The 23735-nt window shown below is 36.9% G+C and overlaps 1 non-coding gene across 1 annotated transcript; it reads right to left on the bottom strand.

Moving 5' to 3' along the window:
• Positions 1-1985: 1985 nt before the first annotated feature.
• Positions 1986-2092, bottom strand: LOC141699202 (small nucleolar RNA R71). Its single transcript, XR_012565683.1, has one exon. It is a non-coding gene; the product is annotated as a small nucleolar RNA R71 (small nucleolar RNA).
• Between the last annotated feature and the right edge of the window lie 21643 nt (positions 2093-23735).

Here is a 23735-nt window from a genome sequence, read left to right as displayed (position 1 = left end):
ACAAGCTTAAATTGGTGTTTTGGACTCAAGTTGTTGGTATTTTGATGTGTTTTTGTGTTATTACACTTCAGGTATCAGTTAAATAAAGAAAGGAGCTTTTAAAGGATATATGATGAAAAGTGATCAGATTTGGAAGCCAAGGCCATTGTCAAGTTGTAGAGAATCTCGTTGGCTTCGTGTGGGCAGTTGAATCGCCTAATTCTAACGAGTAGAACTCAAGTTATGGCCAAAATAAGATTCATCATAATTTTCCAAAAGCCGCCCACGAGGCCGCGTCAGAAGTGCACGCGACCGCATGCCGATACATGGCCGCATCAGACTCGTATGCGACCGCATGCTGATGCGCGGCTGATTTTGATGATTTCGCTGAAAAAGCCTTTTTTGAGTGGAATTTGATAATTTTAAGGGTACAGGTCCACTAGGGGCTTATATTTACTTCAAAAAAAGGGTTTTCATCATCCGGGAAGATTGGGAGATCAAGGAGAAGACCTAGAAGCACAAAACAACTCCGAAAAAGAAGATCTTGTTTTCTACTTGTGATTCTTTGAAAATAGTTGTAACTTTGGATGCTCGTTTTCATTCTTGTTGAACTTAGACCTTTTTTATTCGTATTTTGATTATTATTCAGTTTATTAAGACCTTGTTTTATACCATGCTTTCATTGGAACCCATGATGACGATGAGTTCAATTATGGGCTAATCGTTATCATGAGATTCTAGCAGATTTACTTATGGATTTCAATAATTAATTTCTTTCGATCTCTTGGTGTGTAGTGATTAATTGATATCCTAGTATTGGTTGTGCTTATTCGTCTTATGTGCGTAGCTAATATATAAGATAGTGTGTTAATCTCTATTGAAGCAATAATAAATATAGAGGTTTAGAACTTGCCATGCTAGCATAGGTTCATGTATTTGTTATGCATGATTCGTAGGTAATTTTAACCATCTTACTTGTCCTATGTAATCACGATAGATAACTTGCGCATTAAACCGTTATATTTTTAATTCTTATAGACATATAAGGACTAAGCATAATTGGTGTCTATTCAACTTCTATCTCTTTTGTGGATGCTTGGTAGTAGGGTATTCGTACAACGAAAGTTGGCGTTTACTAGTTTCGTGTTATCTGATTAGTGTCATCATCATTACATGCTAAGGTTAAGAACAATAAGGCTATTGAATGAAGTATTTAATGAAGTTAGAATCCCATGTTTGTCTCATATAAGTAATTCATCCTCAATTCTCTTAGTTATTGTTATTTAGTATAATCTCTTATTTTAATCAAACCCAAATTGTTATTTATCTTAGCATTGAACGATAGCCATACATTGTTGCATGGGTGCATAAATTGAACTTAACCTAAACAAGTCTCTGTGGGAACGAATCTGATTTATATCTTATACTACTTGCGAACGCGTATACTTGTGTGAATTTTAGCGCGTGTTTTCTCCCTAACAAGTTTTTGACGCCGCTGCCGGGGACTCGGTGTTAATTTTTAGTGTATGTGCTTGTCATCGGTGGTCGTTAAAGTTCATTGACTTGGACTCTTTTACTCTCACGATTTATTTGTTTGTGTTTCAGGTACTCAATACAATGGGAGATCCAGCAGCACGAACGAAAGCCTTGATGGATTTTTCTCAACCCAAGATCAATGACATTCAATCTAGCATTGCCCGGCCAGCTATCATAGCTAATACCTTTGAGATCAAGCCTGGCATAATTCAATGGATGCAGAATTCAATCCAGTTTGGGAGTCTCCAACTGAAGATCCCAATATGCACATTATGGATTTCATTGAGATCTGCGACACCTTCAAGTTCAACGATGTTTCTGAAGATACTATAAAGCTGAGACTGTTCCCATTCTCTCTGAGGGACAAGGCTAAGAGTTGGTTACACTCTCTACCAGCTGGTTCGATTAATACTTGGGAAGATCTTGCTGAGAAGTTTCTTACTAAATTCTTCCCTATGGCGAAGACAGCTGCACTCAGGAATGCTATTACTCAATTTGCGCAACAAACGGGAGAATCGCTATGTGAAGCTTGGGAGCACTACAAGGAGATGCTTAGGAAGTGTCCTCATCATGGAATGCCTGATTGGATGATCATCAATTATTTTTTACAATGGGTTGGGAGCACAGTCCAGACCCATGCTCGATGCAGCATCAGGCGGAGCATTATGGGCAAAGAGCTATGAGAAAGCTTATGATCTAATTGAACTGATGGCTGCTAATGAATATCAGTATCCAACCCAGAGATGTCCACAGGGCAAGGTAGCAGGAGTTCTTGAAGTGGATACAGCTACAGCTATCACTGCTCAACTAAAGGCGTTGTCTATGAAGATCGATTCTCTAGCTAACTATGGTGTTAAGCATATAACCAGTGTTTGTGAGCTGTGTGCAGGTTCACATGAAACAGAGCAATGCACTATATCTAGTAAATCAGCTCAGTTTGTGAGCAACTTTCAGAGATCGCAGCAAGCAGTTCCAGATACTTATCATCCTGACAACCGGAATCATCCTAACTTCAGTTGGAGCAACAATCATAATGCGATGCAACAACCGTTCCAGCAGTTTGAAAATAAGGAATTCAATCCTCCTAGTTTTCAGCAATAACTCGCACCAACACAATAAATCCAACTTCAAACTCATAAAGTTGCAGGTCAATATTCGAATGAAAAATCTGAATTGGAGGAGTTGAGGCTTATGTGCAAAACTCAAGCTCTTATATGCGAAAGCCATGTTATTTCTGTCAAGACTCTGGAGAACCAAATAGGGTAAATTTCCCATGCCTTATTGAATCGACCACCAGGAACGCTTCCTAGTGATACAGAAGCCAATCCAGGAAAGAGGGAAGTTGAAGAACAGGTGAACGCCATCACCTTGAGTTCAAGAAAGGTCGCAAGCCCCAACATTCAGCAAGATGAAGAACCTGAAAAATCTCAAGTTTCAGAAAATGAAGTTGTGGCTGAAGAAGAAGTGCAGAAGAATGCCGAGGTGGAATCAAGGAAGAAAACTGTGGAACACACTCCTTCTGAGGGTAATACAGGGGAGAAACATGTCTATCCTCCACCTCCTTTTCCTAAAAGGCTGCAGAAGCAAAAGTTGGATAAGCAATTTTCTAAGTTTCTAGAGGTGTTCAAGAAACTTCATATCAACATACCTTTCGCTGAAGCTCTTGAACAGATTCCTAGCTATGCAAGGTTTATGAAAGGTATTCTCTCTCGAAAAGTGAAGCTCGATGACTTAGAGACCGTTGCTCTTATGGAGGAATGCAGTGCTGTGCTGCAACAGAAGTTGCCTCCAAAGCTTAAAGATCCTGGAAGCTTCACTATTCCTTGCACCATCGGAAACTTGTCATTCGACAAGTGTTTATATGATTTGGGAGCGAGCATCAATCTTATGCCCTTGTCTATTTTCAAGAAGCTTGGTCTACCTGATCTGAAACTGACATACATGTCATTGCAACTAGCTGATCGATCCATCACTTATCCACGAGGTATAGTGGATGATGTATTGGTTAAGATGGATAAGCTCATCTTCCCTGCTGATTTTGTCATTCTAGACTTTGAGGAAGATAAGAAGATTCCCATTATCTTGGGAAGACCATTCTTGGCTACAGGCCGAACTATGATCGATGTGCAAAAAGGAGAGCTTACGATGAAGGTTCATGATCAGAAGGTCACTTTTAATGTGTTCAAGGCAATAAAGTTGCCCACAGCTAAAGAGGAGTGCATTAAAGTAAAGTGGGTAGACTCTATCGTGAATTCGGAGCTTGAGCAATTGCCAAAGTCAGATACCATAGAGAGATCATTAATAGGGGAATCAGTTATTGAAGATGAAGAAGGAGCAGAGCACCTACATATTTTGGATGCACCTCCGTGGAAGAGGAAGTTAGATATGCCATTCGATTCTCTTGGGTTAGCAGAGCTGAAAATTTCTCAGGAGCGTCTCGAGCCGTCTGTTGAAGATGCTCCCACACTTGAGCTCAACCTACTGCCAGATCACTTGAGTTATGCATTCTTAGGTGCACCCCCTGAGAGGGTAGCCGAACGGATCCTCCAGTGCCTACAGAGGGTTTTTCTCTTGCGCAGCAGGCAGTTGATAGGACTGGTGTTGGTGATGCGCAGTACAGGCGATTGACTAGGCGTATAGAGGCCATGCACGACATTCACTATCATTTTGCTGCAGATTTGACACACGCTCTCGGTAATGTTTCCCGATACACTGGTGTCGAGGTTGATTGGCCACCTGATCCTCCATCCGAAGAGAGTGATCTTTCCGACGACTAGGTATGCTTGAAATCCTTAGTATTACCTTCAATGAGGACATTGAATATTTTAAGTTTGGGGGTGATAATGTAAGAATTAGTTTGTGTGTGTCCATATAGATTCATATAAATTAATGTTACATGTTTAGTTCATGTTTGGTTGTATTTCATTCATATTTTTGCATGATTTTTTATATAGGACATATTTGTTTGAGTTATTATGTGAGTCCATGTAGTTGCATTTACATGCATATAACATGATCCCTTAGGTTGAGCTATTGCTGATTGATTGGTTGATATTGATGTGAGTGTAGTGATGACGAATAGAGGGATGTTTAAGTCCTAATGAATTGATTTGCATGCCAGAAACAAATATTCTCACAAATTCTTATAGGGTTGCTTTTGGTCTAGATCATGATCATGCTTGTTTGTTGTTGAGATTTAATTACTTGGTTATATTTGGAATTTTTGGTATTCTCGTAATGACAAAAAGAACACTAAAATTTTAAACTAGAGAAGAACTTGGATTTCATTGCTAGTTGTTGTAAGGTTAGACGTCAAATGGCTAGTAGCCAGATCATAGTTTTATGAGTAGTCTAGGGTTGAATGAGATGGAGTGAAACGCACTCATTCAGAAATTTGTGAAAATGTAAAGAAAAAAAGAAGAGAAAAAAAAGAAGAGAAAAAAAAAGAAAAAAAAGAGTATGTGTTATGCATTATTGATCAAGAGTGAGCTCTTTAATACTCGAGTTATTAAGTTCTTAGGGGATTTTGTACCTAGTGACCTAAGGCTTTTATAGTCTGGGATCCGCTAACATAACGCTCGCTACATGGGTATTATTGCATAAGTCTTTTGTGGACCTCATTCATTGCACGATCAATAAGCATCTTTGTTATGTGTTCAAAAATAGCATGAATCCTTGTATAACTCTAGTAGAAAGGAGGTGTTGTGAGTCATTATGCGTTTAACGTCTATTCTAGTTATAAGCTTGTGATTGTTTTGATGAAAGATAAGTTATGGTTATTGATTTAGTATAGAGAGTATATCTGTTAAGCATCCACACACGCACGTTTCTAGTTTGTAAGTTGGTTTGTGGGATTTATTCGAGCTCTATTTTGAGTCATTGCATTCTTAGAGGCATCGGCTTATTAATTTGGTTATGGTTATTCTGAGGGGATCGATTGCATTATCATTTAGTTACATTCACGTAGTTGCATTCATGCATTAAGTTTGTTTTGTAGTTTTGAGTCTGTTTATGCTTGAGCACAAGCAGCGATTCAAATTTGGGGGTGTGATAAGTGGATTTTATATCCACTTGGAACGCTTTATTACAAGCTTAAATTGGTGTTTTGGACTCAAGTTATTGGTATTTTGATGTGTTTTGGTGTTATTGCATTTCAGGTATCAGTTAAATGAAGAAAGGAGCTTTTAAAGGAAATATGATGAAAAATGATCAGATTTGGAAGCCAAGGTCATTGTCAAGTTGTAGAGAATCTCGTTAGCTTCGCATGGTCAGTTGAATCGCCTAATTTTGACGAGTAGAACTCAAGTTATGGCCAAAATAAGATTCATCAGAATTTTCCAGAAGCCGCCCACGCGGTCGCGTCAGAAGTGCACACGACCGCATGCCGACACGCGGACACGTCAGACCCGCACATGGCCGTGTCAGACCCGCATGCTGATGCGCGGCTGATTTCGCTGAAAAAAGCCTTTTTTGAGTGGAATTTGATAATTTTAAGGATACAGGTCCACTAGGGGCTTATATATACTTAAAAAAAGGGTTTTCACCATCCGGGAAGATTGGGAGATCAAGGAGAAGACCTAGAAGCACAAAACAACTTCGAAAAAGAAGATCTTATTTTCTACTTGTGATTCTTTGAAAATAGTTGTAACTTTGGATGCTCGTTTTCATTCTTGTTGAACCTAGACCTTTTTTATTCATATTTTGATTATTATTCAGTTTATTAAGACCTTGTTTTATACCATGCTTTCAATGGAACCCATAATGATGATGAGTTCAATTATGGGCTAATCGTTATCATGGAATTCTAGCGGATTTACTTATGGATTTCAATAATTAATTTGTTTCGATATCTTGGTGTGTGGTGATTGATTGATATCCTAGTATTGGTTGTGCTTATTCGTCTTATGTGCGTAGCTAACATATAAGATAGTGTAACACCCCCAAATCCGGGGTTGGGGATCCGGGTTGTCATGAGTTCCATTTCCCTTAATAATACTTAATCTTAAAAATAAACCAACTACTATGTACTGTGACCCCACAATATACACACACACCACAAGTTATAGTCTCAGAGATGAATATCCAAAAATAACACAAGTCATTTTATTCCACAGTTATAAGTCATTACACCTCAAAAGGGTTTCTGAATAAATTTACATATATGTGCATTATCATTTAGTTGCATTCACGTAGTTGCATTCATGCATTAGGTTTGTTTTATAGTTTTGAGCCTGTTTATGCTTGAGGACAAGCATCGATACAAGTTTGGGGGTGTGATAAGTGGATTTTATATCCACTTGGAACGCTTTATTACAAACTTAAATTGGTGTTTTGGACTCAAGTTGTTGGTATTTTGATGTGTTTTTGTGTTATTGCATTTCAGGTATTAGTTAAATGAAGAAAGGAGCTTTTAAAGGAAATATGATGAAAAGTGATCATATTTGGAAGCCAAGGACATTGTCAAGTTGTAGAGAATCTCGTTAGCTTCGCGTTGGCAGTTGAATCTCCTAATTCTGACGAGTAGAACTCAAGTTATGGCCAAAATAAGATTCATCAGAATTTTCCAGAAGTCGCGTGATTTTCCAGAAGCCGCCCACGCGGCCGCGTCAGAAGTGCACGCGACCGCATGTTGACACGCGGCCGCGTCAGACCCGCACGTGGCCGCGTCAGACCCGCATGCTGATGCGCGGCTGATTTTGCTGAAAAAGCCTTTTTTGAGTGGAAGTTGATAATTTTAAGGGTACAAGTCCACTAGGGGCTTATATATACTTAAAAAAAAGGGTTTTCATCATCCGGGAAGATTGGGAGATCAAGGAGAAGACCTAGAAGCACAAAACAACTCCGAAAAAGAAGATCTTGTTTTCTACTTGTGATTCTTTGAAAATAGTTGTAACTTTGGATGCTCGTTTTCATTCTTGTTGAACCTAGACCTTTTTTTATTCATATTTTGATTATTATTCAGTTTATTAAGACCTTGTTTTATACCATGCTTTTATTGGAACCCATGATGACGATGAGTTCAATTATGAGCTAATCGTTATCATGGGATTCTAGCGGATTTACTTATAGATTTCAATAATTAATTTTTTTCGATATCTTGGTGTGTGGTGATTGATTGATATCCTAGTATTGGTTGTGCTTATTCGTCTTATGTGTGTAGCTAACATATAAGATAGTGTAACACCCCCAAATCCGGGGTTGGGGATCCGGGTTGTCACGAGTTCCATTTCCCTTAATAATACTTAATCTTAATAATCAACCAACTACTGTGTACTGTGACCCCACAATATACACACACACCATAAGTTATAGTCTCAGAGATGAATATCCAAAAATAACACAAGTCATTTTATTCCACAATTATAAGTCATTACACCTCAAAAGGGTTTCTGAATAAATTTACATATTCTTTGCCATTATTACAATTCATAAATATACATAAGTCTAGTACATCAAAAGTTGAAAGCCTAGCCTATTGGTAGTTCCTACCTGAGCTACAGCGACATCAACGCCTACTGTAAATTGCGGAACGTTTCCTATCCGCTCGCGGATTGGGAGCTTGGTCATGTTTATCTTGTCTATCTGTTGTTGTGTGATGAAAGAAGAAAGTAAGGGTGAGCAACAAGCCCACCGAAATAATATGTATAATAATTTACAATATATGAGTATTCTCATAGTACTCATGAAAGTCTTGGTCAAGTAAAAATGAACCAAGTTTGATCTCTTAACGCGACCAAGTCGTAAAATATTTAGTACATATGTATATATACTTTTCAAAACCTTGAAAGTCATCTTCCATGCATAATATACACAGAGTTCCAGTTTATAACTGTATAAAAATATCGTTGCAAGGTGATCTCATATATCTAACCTTGTCTCAACGTTTTTCTGAAAATCTTTGTCATGCATAAGATAATCATTAACCAGATATAAGTTGAAAAGATGAAGTTACAAGATACTCCAATATACTTATATCTTTTCCGAATACTACTTGAACTACCACCGTTCAAGATATAATCAGTTTCAAAAGTTCATCACATAGATGAGACTACAAGATAAGACTTGAATAGATTCAATCTTTGAAATATCATTATAAAGAATGAAGTTACGAGATACTTCATTAAGTCCCGATATATGTATGCACCTATATATATATACATTTCATACACTCCTTGAAAACCTCTGTTATGAAAATTATAAATAGAGTTGCAATATCCAATGAATTTGGAAAGGAGAAAACCTTGGCATAAACTTGATATCTTGCTGATCAGGTAAAGATACCAATTAAGTCACCTTTTCTACTAGTAGATGGATGAATCCCCCACTGGTCATCACCCTGGCCACATTAGGACCTTATGCGGGACTGCCACTCAGCCACTTACGCATTGATGGACTCCCACTGAGCCACTTACACTTTCATGGACGCCCATTGAGCCCATGTTGCTTATGCCGACTCAACTAGATGGACTTAATTCCCGAACGTTGGGCAAGTAATCAAAATGTTTTCTCAAAACAGCAACCTCGTTGCGAATATAAAATACACCACAGAGCCGGATCCCTAAAGATTTGAGCGAGTATTTAAATCCTCTTCGAAAGGAAGATCTTAATTCTGAAAATGAGTTTTGGGATCCGCTCTAACTTTTAAAATCATTTTGAAGACTCGTAAACATTTTAAAGAATGTTTAGAGTAGTGATGATTTAATAAAATAAATCAATCCCGATATATTAGGAAATATCTGATTAATATTATTTAAATAATATTCCCATAAGGATAATCTTTATGAAAATATTTGAAATAAAAGTTTTAAAACTAAAATCATGAAGATTTATACCTTGCTTGAAGCTTTTAATCCATGAAAGATCCTTGGAATGCCCATGGAAGCCTTGATCTATGCTTAAGCTACCTTGACCTTACAAATAAAATCAAGAATTTGTTTTTGAAAGTTACTATTCACCCTAAACTTTTAGGAATTGTTTAACTAGGTAAACCTTGGATTCTTGGATCCAAACTTATAGCATAACTAAGCTATGAAATATAGGATCCAAAGGAACAAACCTTGCAATTTTTCATGGCCTAGAGCTTAATTTTTGAAAATCTATTTCACCATATTTATGAAAAGGCCGAATGGAAGAAGAAGAAAATGGGGGAGAGCTTTTTCTTGCTTGGTTTTCCTTGGGAAATGAGAAAGAAATGCTTGGTGGAGGAGATTTTTGAACAAATATCTTGATTAAGTGATGACATCACTTGCTCATGTCATTGCTTGCATCATTCCTTTGCCACATGTCCTTCCCTTATGGTTTGATAATGTCATCCTCCTCTAATCTCTTTGATTAGTGCTTAATTATTTAGTTAATCCTTTGGTTACTTATATAAGCTTGATCCTTGGTCGCTTATTTGTTTTACGGTTCGCTTAACTCTCGTTCTCGGTGATCGTTTGAGGGATCATATCTGAGATCTTATTACTTGGGCTTCCATAACCCTCTCTTCATATTTTATAGTCCTTTAATGATCCTTGCTTAAAATCCTTGAATTAAAATCCTTTTAATCTTGTTATCTTGTACTCAATTCTTTCGGTATCTGGTGGATTTTCGGGAAAAATCAAAGTGTTCGTATTTGGATTCTGACGATCTTTACATACACTCATATACTTTATGGAGAACTAATAAGATCTCAGAATATCAATAAAAAAACTCCTACATAGTGTGGCATGAAAATTTCCTTAATCAGCATAATCAGCAAAAGTTACTATTCATCAGTGTCTCAAAAATTCCAAAATTTGGGGTTATTACAGTCTCCCCTCCTTAAAAGGATTCCGTCCCGGAATCAGATAGAAAATGAATAGGGATACTTTTCTAGCATTGCACTTTCTAGCTCAAGTCAATTCTTCCCATATTGTGGTTTTATCAAAAAACCCTAACTAGTCTGATAACCCTGTTGCTAAGCACTTGCTCCTTTCAATCCATAACCCTTACTGGTTGCTCCATATAGGTCAAGTTTGGTTGCATGCCTATGCGCTCGTATTCCCTTATATGTCTGACATTCAGATTATCCTTCCTTAATATTGATATGTAGAACATGTTATGGACTTGCTGCAGGTTCTGGGGTAGGGCCAGTTCATTTGACAGCTTCCCAATACATCTTAATATAGCCAAGGGTCCAACAAATCGTGGACTTAGCTTTCCTTCATTTTCTAACCTCATCAATCCTTTCGAATGGAATACCTTTAACAATAATAAGTTACCTACTTCATACTCTTTGTCCTTTCTTTTCAAATCAGCTTACTTCTTATGTCCATCTTGGGCTACTACCAGCCATCCTCTAATTAGATCTATTATATCCTTGAACCTTTGGACCACTGCTGGTCCGAGCATCTTGCGCTCTACAACTTCATCCAAACATAAGGGAGATCGACATTGTCTCCCCTCAAGGGTCTCATAAGGTGACATCCCGATACTGGCATACGATCCATTGTCGTAAGAAAACTCAATCCGTGTTAAGTGATCATTCCAAATTCTTTCAAGTCTATTGCACAGACTCTCATCATAGCTTCTAGCGTTATTACTTTTGCTTCTCAATACCCACTATTTTCTAGTTCGTAATCGTTACTATCTTCCGTACCTAATATTATACTGGTTACACTTTTGCTCGTTAGCGTTGTATAACCTTTTAATAAATACGTCAACCTTAGTATCACGAATCTGTTTTCATTCCGAATACCACCATACTTTTACTACTCCTTTTTTAACTGCTTCTATTTTCCAAAGTTTGATCAATCATATAGAAGTAAAGGAATTTATTGAGAGATCACTATGATCATGAACACTTGTTCTATTGCATAGTTAGTACAGAAGGTGGCCAGCCTTTAGTACTTCACAAGCAATTTAAACGACATGTGGTATCCTACTAGGCTTCTATCACACAGATAGATAGTCATTCGGCAATACCTCCCCTTCTGGAAGGGTTGTTCTTCTCAGCTTACACGAAATGAAAAGGAGAGAAAAGAACAAATTGAAGAGAATTGTATATATATATATATATAAATACTGCCACAAAATATCTGGCTTGGAATCTACCTCTGAACTATAGAGGTTTATCACAGGAGAACAAAACATATATATATATATATATCAACATCAAGTATTATAACATCGCAATTCACGTGCCTGAATATTTACTATTCCGTCCATCATTCTATGGACCCATGCTCTTGCGCGAGCTTATAAACAATCACCTTTGAAACTCCCTCGACTTCGAAAATCGAATCTGGGATTTCATTCTAGACATCATCATTACTAGAATCCTATGCTTGCATGCAACCTTCCTCGTATAGTAATACTACTCTTTATCCACAAGAATGAATAATTATATCATAGGTAAATCTTCGGCTTAGTTGGTCTATCAATAATAACTTATACATTACCACGACCCGATTAGTGGTACTGAATCTCAACATCCATTCCAATCCAACTCTTACGGTTGTAATCGGCTCATTACTCGCAGAATCACCGATGCATTACTATGGTCCACCGTTGACCTACTGTAGTTATTCGTTTTCCTTCGAATCTTAATAGCTAACCATACGGAGTCCATACTTGTCGTATCAAATTCTTCTAAGGAGGTAACATAATCACCATTCATGATTCATGAAGAACATTCCCGAACTTGACATACATATGACATTAAGCAAATAAAATTGCAGAAGAGTTTCAATAAAAGCAACGATAGCAGGTTAATACCATTATTAACCATATGTCTTTATTGGGAGACATACATCTCAAAGGTTCATTTAGTCATTTCGTAACATGGTCCTGGCTTATCTCAAGATAGTACCTTCTAAGATAGATAGCCCGCTCATGGCGATTTCACGAATTAAACCTTTACCAAACTACTATTACGGTTGGGTATTGCACAGTCATCAGAATGAATGTCAATCTTCCAAACCATAATACAACCTTCACGGCTTTAACCATCATCACTGTATTCCTCTGGCACGAGCGCCTATAATTGTCCTCTTACACTTAAAGTGTCGGCCATCTCTTTGGCCTTTCCTGATAGTAAAATTTCCTTACAATCAATGTCATTTTAACCACCTCCAACTAAATTTTCTACCTCATTTCAATCACTGCTTATGTGAAAATGCTTTTCTTAAGTCCTTGTGAGAAAAAAAATCACCATTTTTCCATAAGTCATTGCCTTAGTCTTTAGATGTGAACATTGTCACGGCTGACTCTCGATCATACTTAGGACGTCTCTTATCTTGGGTCCTTCTTGTTTTCACCAATCTCGACCTTCATTGGGTCGATCTATATTTTCTTATGCTTCAACACGTGCCCCACCTGGCATTATTATAATTACGTCAAATTTCCTTTATCAAAATTTCTATTCTTGAGAACTTTGAATACTACCTTTCTCCTTGTAAAACTTCTAAGGTTATCCTTAAATCCTTCATCAGGTACACCCTAGGCACAGGGCATATCAAGATACCATTTACTAATACCAGAATCATTGTCTATATACTTCTGAAAAATTTCTCCACTGATCCTTAAAGGTTGTTGTAACCTTATTTTTTTCCAATTCATACTGTCAAAACTCATACTGTCCCTATTAAGGGTGAAATTCCAACCTTTATGCATTCCCCTAGGATTCATCTTAAGTTACCGAGGTTCTGTCCTTAATTCCACCTTTAAAAAGGTACATGCATCCTTCCATGGATAAATCAAGTCATATATCCTTGATAGATTATCTTATTTAATCATTCCCATCTCGATAGTCTATACCAAATTTCACAATAGCATCCTTATTCAAAGTGAGGTCAATCAATATGGCCTCCAAAAGATAACAACGGTTATCCGCTTTTCTTGCCTGATTTAGTAATGATAACAAGGATGTTCTAGAAGATATTGGTCGTGTTCAACGTGAACTTTTTAGTTCTAACTACTCATTTACCTCTTTATTTATCTCAACAGTCATCTTAATATTGGGATATCTTTTATACCTGGTGTCCCCCTTTTTGGGTATCAATTCACATGCGTTACTTACACTTCACATTCTTGAAGGTCACTTCCTTCATCCAATTTCCTAATTTCTTACTTTCTTGTCTCCTCGGTCTATCTGCGTCTCATTATTTATCCTTCGAACTATCTCAAGGTTTCCTCGAATCCTCCCAAATTAAAGGGGATAAAATATATGTATCTCTTATGCCTTCAACCGTCAACTTTAACTCATGGTGAATCACCCTCATCCTGACAATCATATACTTTTCTATTTCTATTACTATGAGTCTTTAGGGTTTCCTCATACCCAACTCCCTTATCATTCCTTAAACTCTATTGCCTTTTATATTCCTTTCCACTTCAGTTTCTTTTTATTTTCCTTTCTCTTATAATCATTTCATGAACCCACTAATCATTGACTTCAAACATCACGTCGTTCTTAGATTCTTGTCCTCAGAATGAATCTTGACAACTTTTACAACTTAGATTCATAATTCATCATACTCGTCTGCCTTTGTTCTGGCTCTAAAGCTTTTACACTATCTCTATAACCTTGGGAAGTACTCTCCCGAAAAAAATTGACTGAACTTTAATCGGTTTATTATAACCTCTGGCCCCGTGTCTTTCTTGGCCTTTCACCAGCGGGTGGCCTCTCTCTTAGGAGGGTAAGTGACAAAAATAGTCTTTTGTGATTCGTCAATCATTTAGAATCTCAAATGATTCATATATTTCCTTTAGCCAGACTCTTGCCTCGAGTGGGTCAGCTTATTCCTTGGAACTCTGAGAGCTTAGCGACTTAAAGGTCCTGAAAAAATTTCTCACCTCATTGTTTCCTCAGGGTGGTGGTTAGGGATAATATTCTAAGTTCTGTTTAGAAAGGTCCATGAATTATCGTATAGGATTACCGTCTCGGGTCTCCTTTCCTTACTCGGCTTCTATTTCCTTAGTCTGAACGTTCCCTCCTCCTCCCCATAATTGGGGTCATCCTACATGTTTTAAATCCTCGTTTTCCACTTCATTATGTTATGGGTTCCTTCTATCTTGATGGCGACCTCCCTGACTATCACGTTCAGGGTTTGCTCTAAATCTTATTCCTCAAACTAGGGCTTTCATCTAAGATCTCATCTTTAAGCTCTTGAACATTTGGAACCTAAATTCTGTAGGAACACCTCATTATTCCCTTATCATCTTTCTCGGTATTCATCTCTTCTCCAGTCATTAGCTCTCTGCCTTCATTCATCAATTTTTCTTGGCACAATATGATCTTTTTCAATAATTCGGGCTGCATTACAATCTCAAACAGCTTTTTGGTACCGTCTGTGGTTACCTTCACTTCTATTTCCATTTTCTCGTAATCTCTTACCAATTCTTCCGAAGACATTATCATCTTGAGTCTCTCCTTTCTACTAAGGGCGTCAACCACCATATTGGCTTTTCTTGGATGATAAAGAATCTCATAATCGTAATCCTTGATTAGCTCTAACCACCTCCTCTAGCGCATGTTGAGCTCTTTCTGTGTGAAAATGCACTAGAGCACTTATGGATTGTGTAAATCTCGCACTTCTGTCCATACAAGTAGTGCCTCCAATCTTTAGGGCAAAACTATTGCCACGAGCCCAAGCTCATGGGTGGGGATACCGAATTTTATATTCCCTTAATTGTCTTGACGCGTACGCGATTACCTTGTTGTGCTGTATAAGATGCACCCTAATTCCCTATGTGAAGCGTCACTATAAATCACAAAATCTTCTTTTCCATCCGGCAATGCCAACATAGGGGTCGTCACCAACCTTTGCTTCAGTTCTTAAAAGCTGTTCTCGTATTTCTCTGTCCATTCGAACTTCTCAGTCTTACGAGTAAGCCGCGTTAAAGGGGATACTATCTTTACAAACTTGAATGAACCTACGGTAGTTATCGGCCAATCCTACCTCTGGTAGTCATCCTGACCAAGGTCATCCATTCCTCATCGGTCCTTTCTTCGTTCTTGTTAGGATCCTCCACAGAATCTTCTTCAGCAACAATCCCTTCTGGGATAACATCCTCAACCGCTACATCCTTAATATGAACATCATTTAGTCCCTCATTAGGGTGTTCCATTGGATCCACAATCTGATCCCCAATATGTAGTAAAACATCATCATATTATTGTGCTTGAACTTCAAGGTTCGGAGTCCCACTACCATATACGATAATGAACTACGCTTCTATCACGATATTTATAAGGGTTCCCATAAGGGTTTTAACTGTCAGTACTACATTAGGTAGTCTGACTATGAACTTGGCAAGAGTTCTTATTATCTTAGTGAACTTCTTATCTTAACGTCACATCATCTCTGAGGTTTATAACGCTTAGCTCTGATACCATTTCTGTAACACCCCCAAATCCGGGGTCGGGGATCCGGGTTGTCACGAGTTCCATTTCCCTTAATAATACTTAATCTTAATAATCAACCAACTACTGTGTACTGTGACCCTACAATATACACACACACCACAAGTTATAGTCTCAGAGATGAATATCCAAAAATAACACAAGTCATTTTATTCCACAATTATAAGTCATTACACCTCAAAAGGGTTTCTGAATAAATTTACATATTCTTTGCCATTATTACAATTTATAAATATACATAAGTCTAGTACATCAAAAGTTGAAAGCCTAGCCTATTGGTAGTTCCTACCTGAGCTACAACGACATCAACGTCTACTGGAAACGGCAAAACATTTCCTATCCGCTCGCGAATTGGGAGCTTAGTCCTGTTCATCTTGTCTATCTGTTGTTGTGTGATGAAAGAAGAAAGCAAGGGTGATCAACAAGCCCACAGAAATAAAATTTATAATAATTTCAATATATGAGTATTCTCATAGTACTCATGAAAGTCTTGGTCAAGTAAAAATGAACCAAGTTTGATATCTTTACGCGACCAAGTCGCAAAATATTTAGTACATATGTATATATACTTTTCAAAATTTTGGAAGTCCTCTTCCATGCATAATATACACAGAGTTCCAGTTTATAACTTTATAAAAATATCGTTGCAAGGCGATCTCATATATCTAACCTTGTCTCAACATTTTTCTGAAAATCTTTGTCATGCATAAGATAATCATTAACCAGATATAAGCTGAAAAGATGAAGTTACAAGATACTCCAATATACTTATATCTTTTCCGAACTACTTGAATACCACCGTTCAAGGTATAATCAGTTTCAAAAGTTCATCACAAATATGAGACTACAAGATAAGACTTCAATAGATTCAATCTTTGAAATATCATTATAAAGAATGAAGTTACGAGATACTTCATTAATGGACTGCCACTCAGCTACTTACGCATTGATGGACTCCCACTGAGCCACTTACACTTTCATGGATGCCCACTGAGTCCATGTTGCTTATGCCGACTCAACTAGATGGACTTACTTCCTGAACGTTGGGCAAGTAATCAAAATGTTTTCTCAAAACAGCAACCTCGTTACGAATATAAAATACACCACAGAGCCGGATCCCTCAGGTTTTGAGCGAGTATTTAAATCCTCTTCGAAAGGAAGATCTTAATTCTGAAAATGAGTTTTGGGATCCGCTCTAACTTTTAAAATCATTTTAAAGACTCGTAAATATTTTAAAGAATGTTTAGAGTATTGATGATTTAATAAAATAAATCAATCCCGATATATTAGGAAATATCTTAATATTATTATTTAAATAATATTCCCATAAGGATAATCTTTATGAAAATATTTGAAGTAGAAGTTTTAAAACTCATACTTGAAATGAATAATAAATAACAAAAGATATACTTATACGAAAGTACGATCTTTATTTGAATAATCAAAATAAGTTTGATTATTATTCACACCATCGAATATACCTTATTCGATTAATAGTTATAGAAAACTATATATATATATATAAATATATATATATATATATACTCGGGAACATCGACTCCCGGTTTAGAGAAATGTTCACCTTCGGGTCCCTTATACTAAGGGTATACGCAACTACTGCTTATCTCTAGCATAGGTATTATACAGTTTATAAGCATTTGAATTGACAATAGAATATCAAGATTATGAAACAGGCATGCATATATATCATATCAACATGCTCTAATATATCGCAATATTTGATAATAACAATCATGCACTTATCACAAGATTATGCATATACACATATACATCACAACAACAGTTATACGGGTAGAGTACTTGCCTGAGTATTTCGGGATAGACTTAAGCTTAGAGTGGGTCTGGTAACCTATGAACAACAACATAATCCAGAATTAGACCACGGTTGCTTAAGAAACTAGTCAAAACTCACTCATACCGTAACGGTCGCTTATACGCTTAACGATTTGCGTTAATCGTTTGCGTACCCTCGGCTCCACCAATTTTAATAAATTAACTGTTATGAATTTTAAGGCGACTCTTTCGTGAGTACTTTACCAACTGCCTAATCCACCTTAAATAATTGTTTTGTGTTTCGATTAATCATTTACGAGTCTCAATTATGGTCTCAAAGTTACTCGAGGTTTCAGGGTTCGCTCACGAAATGCCATTACTTAAAATTATCGTTTCTCCTAAACCGTAAATCGGATCTAAGCAAACGACATATCAAAACGAAGCTTGAATAATAAACTTTCTAAGCATGGTAATGGTAAGTTCATGTGATCGGGTGCAAAAGTCATGCACAAAATAGTCTAAGGAAAATTGGGCATTATGACGGCTATAACTAGCGATTTCCAAATTTTACCAAATCAATTCAATAAAAAACCACCACCAATCAACACCATTCCACCATCATTCAACCACAATACAAGATTATTCAACCATAATTGAAGATCTCAACTTATTCATCTAAACCAAGTCAAAATGTGACCAAGAACTTCAAATCCAACAAGTATCACTCCTAACTCCAAAATCAACAAAACCACTTACTAAACAAAGCTCTAAACATGATTACACACCCATTACACTAACCCATCATCTAAACATTAGGAAATCTAAAAAAACAAAACTTAAAACTAAGATCATGAAGAGTTATACCTTCCTTGACGCTTTTAATCCATGAAAGATCCTTGGAATGCCCATGGAAGCCTTGATATATGCTTAAGCTACCTTGACCTTACAAATAAAATCAAGAATCAAAAATTTGTTCTTGAAAGTTACTATTCACCCTAAACTTTTAGGAATTGTTTAACTAGGTAAACCTTGGATTCTTGGATCCAAACTTATAGCATAACTAAGTTATGAAATATAGGATCCAAAGAAACAAACCTTACAATTTTCCATGGCCTAGAGCTTGAGTTTTGAAAATCTATTTCACCATTTTTATGAAAAGACCGTATGGAAGAAGAAGAAAATGGGGGAGAGCTTTTTTTGCTTGGTTTTCCTAGGGAAATGAGAAAGAAATGCTTGTTGGAGGAGATTTTTGAAAAGATATCTTGATAAAGTGATGACATCACTTGCTCATGTCATTGCTTGTATCATTCCTTTGCCACATGTCCTTCCCTTATGGTTTGATGATGTCATCCTCCTCTAATCTCTTTGATTAGTGCTTAAGTATTTGGGTAATCCTTTGGTTACTTGTATAAGCTTGATTCTTGGTCGCTTATTTGTTTTACGGTTCGCTTAACTCTCGTTCTCGGTGATCGTTTGAGGGATCATATCCGGGATCCTATTACTTGGGCTTTCATAACCCTCTCTTCATATTTTATAGTCCTTTAATGATCCTTGCTTGAAATCCTTGAATTAAAATCATTTTAATCATGTTACCTTATTCTCAATCCTTTCGGTATCTTGTGGATTTTCAGGAAAAATCAAAGTGTACTTATTTAGATTCTGACGATCTTTACATACACTCATATACTTTATGGAGTACTAATAAGATCTCAGAATATCAATAAAAGAACTCCTACATAGTGTGGCATGAAAAATTTCCTTAATCAGCATAATCAAGAAAAGTTACTATTCATCAGTGTCTCAAAAATTCCAAAATTTGGGGTTATTACAGATAGCGTGTTAATCTCTATTTAAGCGACAGTGAATATATAGGTTTAGAACTTGCCATGCTAGCATAGGTTCATGTATTTGTTATGCATGATTCGTAGGTAATTTTAACCATCTTACTTGCCCTATGTAATCACGATAGATAACTTGCACATTAAACCGTTATGTTTTCAATTCTTATAGACATATAAGGACTAAGTATAATTGGTGTCTATTCAACTTCTATCTCTTTTGTGGATGCTTGGTAGTAGGGTATTCATACAACGAAAGTTGGCGTTTACTAGTTTCGTGTTATCTGATTAGTGTCATCACCATTACATGTTAAGGTTAAGAACAATAAGGCTATTGAATGAAGTATTTAATGAAGTTAGAATCCCATGTTTGTCTCATATAAGTAATTCAACCTCAATTCTCTTAGTTAATGCTATTTAGTATAATCTCTTAGTTTAATCAAACCCAAATTGTTATTTGTCTTAGCATTGAACGATAACCATACATTGTTGCATACGTGCATTATTTGAACTTAACCTAAACTAGTCTCTGTGGGAACGAATCTGATTTATATCTTATACTACTTGCGAACGCGTATACTTGCGTGAATTTTAGCGCGTGTTTTCGCCCTAACACATGCGTCGGGTGTTTGTAAATGGAATGTGGCAGCCTAATTGTATGTGTTAGAGAACAAAGAAGCATTACCATTTCCATGCAATTACGAAGACAGTCAAAGATACAGGAAAGAGTAATGAAGCAGCATGATTTTAGACTAGATACATTTTGTTTTATTGTCTTGTCTTATTACCATGTAACTTGGTGATATATAAACCAAGTGTAGCAAGTAGAACAAATTAACTAAGCAAGCTTATTTTCAGATAAACATATCAAGCTGTATTCTGTAAGCATTTCTCTGTAGTTTTGTTTGTTCAACTTGTAAAGCAGCTGTGAGCTATTCAAAGGCCCTTCACAGAGTTCTCAATTGATAAATATATATATATATATATATATCTGGTGGATACTTTCAAATCCACCAGAAAGTTTTAAAAGCTTGTGTTTTTATTACTTAGTGTTTTGATTCTCACTACTCTTTTATTCCGTACCATTGCAAATCAAACACTGTTATATTTATCAAGTTGGAACATTCTTAAAATTGAAAAAGTAGCCAGAACTACATTCAACCCCCCTTCTGTAATTCTTGTTGTATTGTTAGGGAATAACAATTGATATCAGAGCAAGCTCTTGAAGAACAAAGAGTATAAAGATCACAACAAACAACAAGATGAACAAGAAGGATGCTGGAGTTAAAATTCCATTTCTGGACAAAGACAACCATCACCACTGGAAGGTGAAGATGCAGCTACATCTTCTTTCCCATGATGAGGCCTATGTGGTCTGTATAGAAAGAGGTCCTCATGTACCTATGAGAGCTGCAACTGGCAATGAACCATCTGTTCCAAAACCTAGGCATGAATGGTCAGATCCTAATATTGAACAAGTCAGGAAGGATAAAAAGGCCATGAACATATTATTCAATGGTGTTAATGGTGATATGTTTGATAACATCATTAACTGTAAAACAACAAAAGAGGTTTGGGACACAATACAGATTATTTGTGATGGTACTGAGCAAGTGAGGGAAAATAAGATTCAGCTCCTGATTCAGCAATATGAGCACTTTAACTGTGAAGAAAGTGAGTCACTCACTGATATTTTTAGTAGGTTTCAGAAACTACTGAATGCTCTGAAGCTGCATGGGAGTCTATCAAACAAAAGACTCTAACCTCAAGTTCATTAGATCTCTCCCAATGGAGTGGAAGCCAATGACAGTCTCATTGAAAAATTCTCAGGATTACAAGGAGTTCAATTTGGAGAGACTGTATGGCATCCTGAAAACATATGAGCTTGAAATAGAGCAAGATGAAAGAATGGAGAAAGGAAGGAAGAAAGGAGGATCCATAGCACTGGTTGCTAAGTTAGAAAAAGAGAAAGAGATAAAGGTGGAAGCTGTTGAATCTACAACAAAGGTCTGTGAAAGAAAGGGTAAAGGGATGGTAGTTGAGAATGAAGATCTGTTGAGTCAAGATGACATGGATGATGTAGATGAGCATTTAGCATTTTTGTCCAGAAGATTTTCCAAGCTCAAGTTCAAGAAGAACTTTGGAGCTGCTAAGCCAAATAGAAACATTGTGGATAAATCCACATTCAAGTGTTTCAAATGTGGCTTAGCTGGTCATTTTGCTAATGAGTGTAGAAAGTCTGATTCTAGAAAAAAGAAGTTTGAGCCTGTTGATTATAAGCAAAAATATTTTGAGCTGCTCAAACAAAAGGAAAGGGCTTTCATTACACAGGAGACTGACTGGACTGCAGATGGATTGGATGAAGATGAAGTAACAAGCTATGTCAATCTAGCCCTAATGGCCAAGTCAGATGAAACAGAGACAAGTTCATCAAGCAATCAGGTAATCACAACTAACCTAGCACATTTAACTAAAGATGAGTGTAATGATGCAATAAATGACATGTCTACTGAATTATACCACCTGCGTGTGATGGGGAATAAAATAAATCCTGATTATGTAATTAATATCGCATTAAATGCACGCGATTTGGGATACAAAGCCCAATAAGAAGATGTATGATATTCAGACCAAAAAAGTTAACACATTGATCAGGCCTGATGGACCAGATCAGGCCTGATGGAACCAAGAAGGCCCAGAACCCTGAATATTAATTAAAGAAGAGGGAAATCAGCTATCAATATGAGTCCTAATGAAGATATGAATCCTTGTAGATCAGCTTCCAAGGGACCTAATTGAATAGGGAATCAACCTCCTATTTCCTAGGACTCCAAAGTCCATTCTAACTCTGAGACTTGCCCACCAAGTCTTCTAAATCGAGTCCAATTCAAGGACTCTTAACATCTATATCAGGGGTCTCACCCCACAAATCAGAACTACGTTTTTTGACTTGATCCTTGGCAATCAGCAAGGTACGTAGGCATCTTGTTATGGCCGATTGAGTCACGAGACAAAAGAGCAGTCAAATTGAGCCTCGAAGCTCACGAACCTTAGTAATAAATACAACAATTATTATACCCTAGTTTTTAATCCATAACATATGGCGCCGTTTGTGGGGAGTGTAACAACAACCATGGCGAGAACACGGAGTGAAAACAATGCCCCTGAAGGAACACCAGCTGGGACAACTCAAACAATTTCGTCGGTGGTGGAGATACCCCCACACTCGTCCTATGCCCCCACTCAAGGAGGAACCCCGATAGGGGAAACTGAACCTCAGCCACAAGGGATGAATCCCCCGGCTCCTCAAGGGACCAATCCCCCGACTCCTCAAGGGACGAATCCCCAACTTCAGCAGATACATACACCTATGAACTCCCAACCTGCAAGGTATGAATACTCAACTATTGTTACCACGAATCCCCCTTATGGGATGCCCCTACCCTGAGGTTGGAGGAAGTGGACATGCCGGACGAAGTGAAGCTCGGGGGCATACTCCCCCTACATACGAGGTTTGGCCCCCATTCCGGAGGACCAAGAATTTTCTGGACCTTACACAGAAAGAGACTCCAAATCTTCGGATAACGATGTGGCTCAAAGTAGGAGGCATGCTGGTAAAGAACCCATGGCTGATCCTAACCGACGCCCCAGTATCACACAAGGGATGAATACCTGTGATATCCCATATTTTTTCAGAATTATTATTATTATTATTTGAATATATTTTAGGTGATTTTTTGATTAGGATGGAATAAAATTGTGGATATTTTATTCATGTTTGACGAGTTGGTGTTATTAAATGGTAATGTGCTAATTGTTAAGTGTTATATCGATCCTTGTTAATTTTTAAAAATATTTACTTAAATGTATTATTTTCAAAAGTTTATTTGAAAACCGATCATTTTATTGATATCGGTAAATTGAGTTCGTTTAGTAATATTAGGGATTGGATGGATATTATGTCTGCTATGTGTATGTAATATTAATTGTGAGGGATTCAATTGTGATTGAGGATTATTTGTATTATTAATTACTGAGTTGTATTGTTTTGTTTTTGTCTTTAAAAGTAATTTTATTGAAAATTTAATTTCATAAATATTTAAATTATTTTTATGACTTTATAATTATAATAATTATTTTTTGGTTTTTATAAAATTTAGAAATCAATATTTCATCAATTATTTAGCCCTGTATGATTTTCT

This window comes from Apium graveolens, chromosome 11 (genome assembly GCF_009905375.1).
Source record: "Apium graveolens cultivar Ventura chromosome 11, ASM990537v1, whole genome shotgun sequence".
Lineage (NCBI taxonomy): Eukaryota > Viridiplantae > Streptophyta > Magnoliopsida > Apiales > Apiaceae > Apium > Apium graveolens.
Note: the sequence above shows the minus strand (reverse complement) of the source record. Positions and strands in the feature narration are given on the sequence as shown.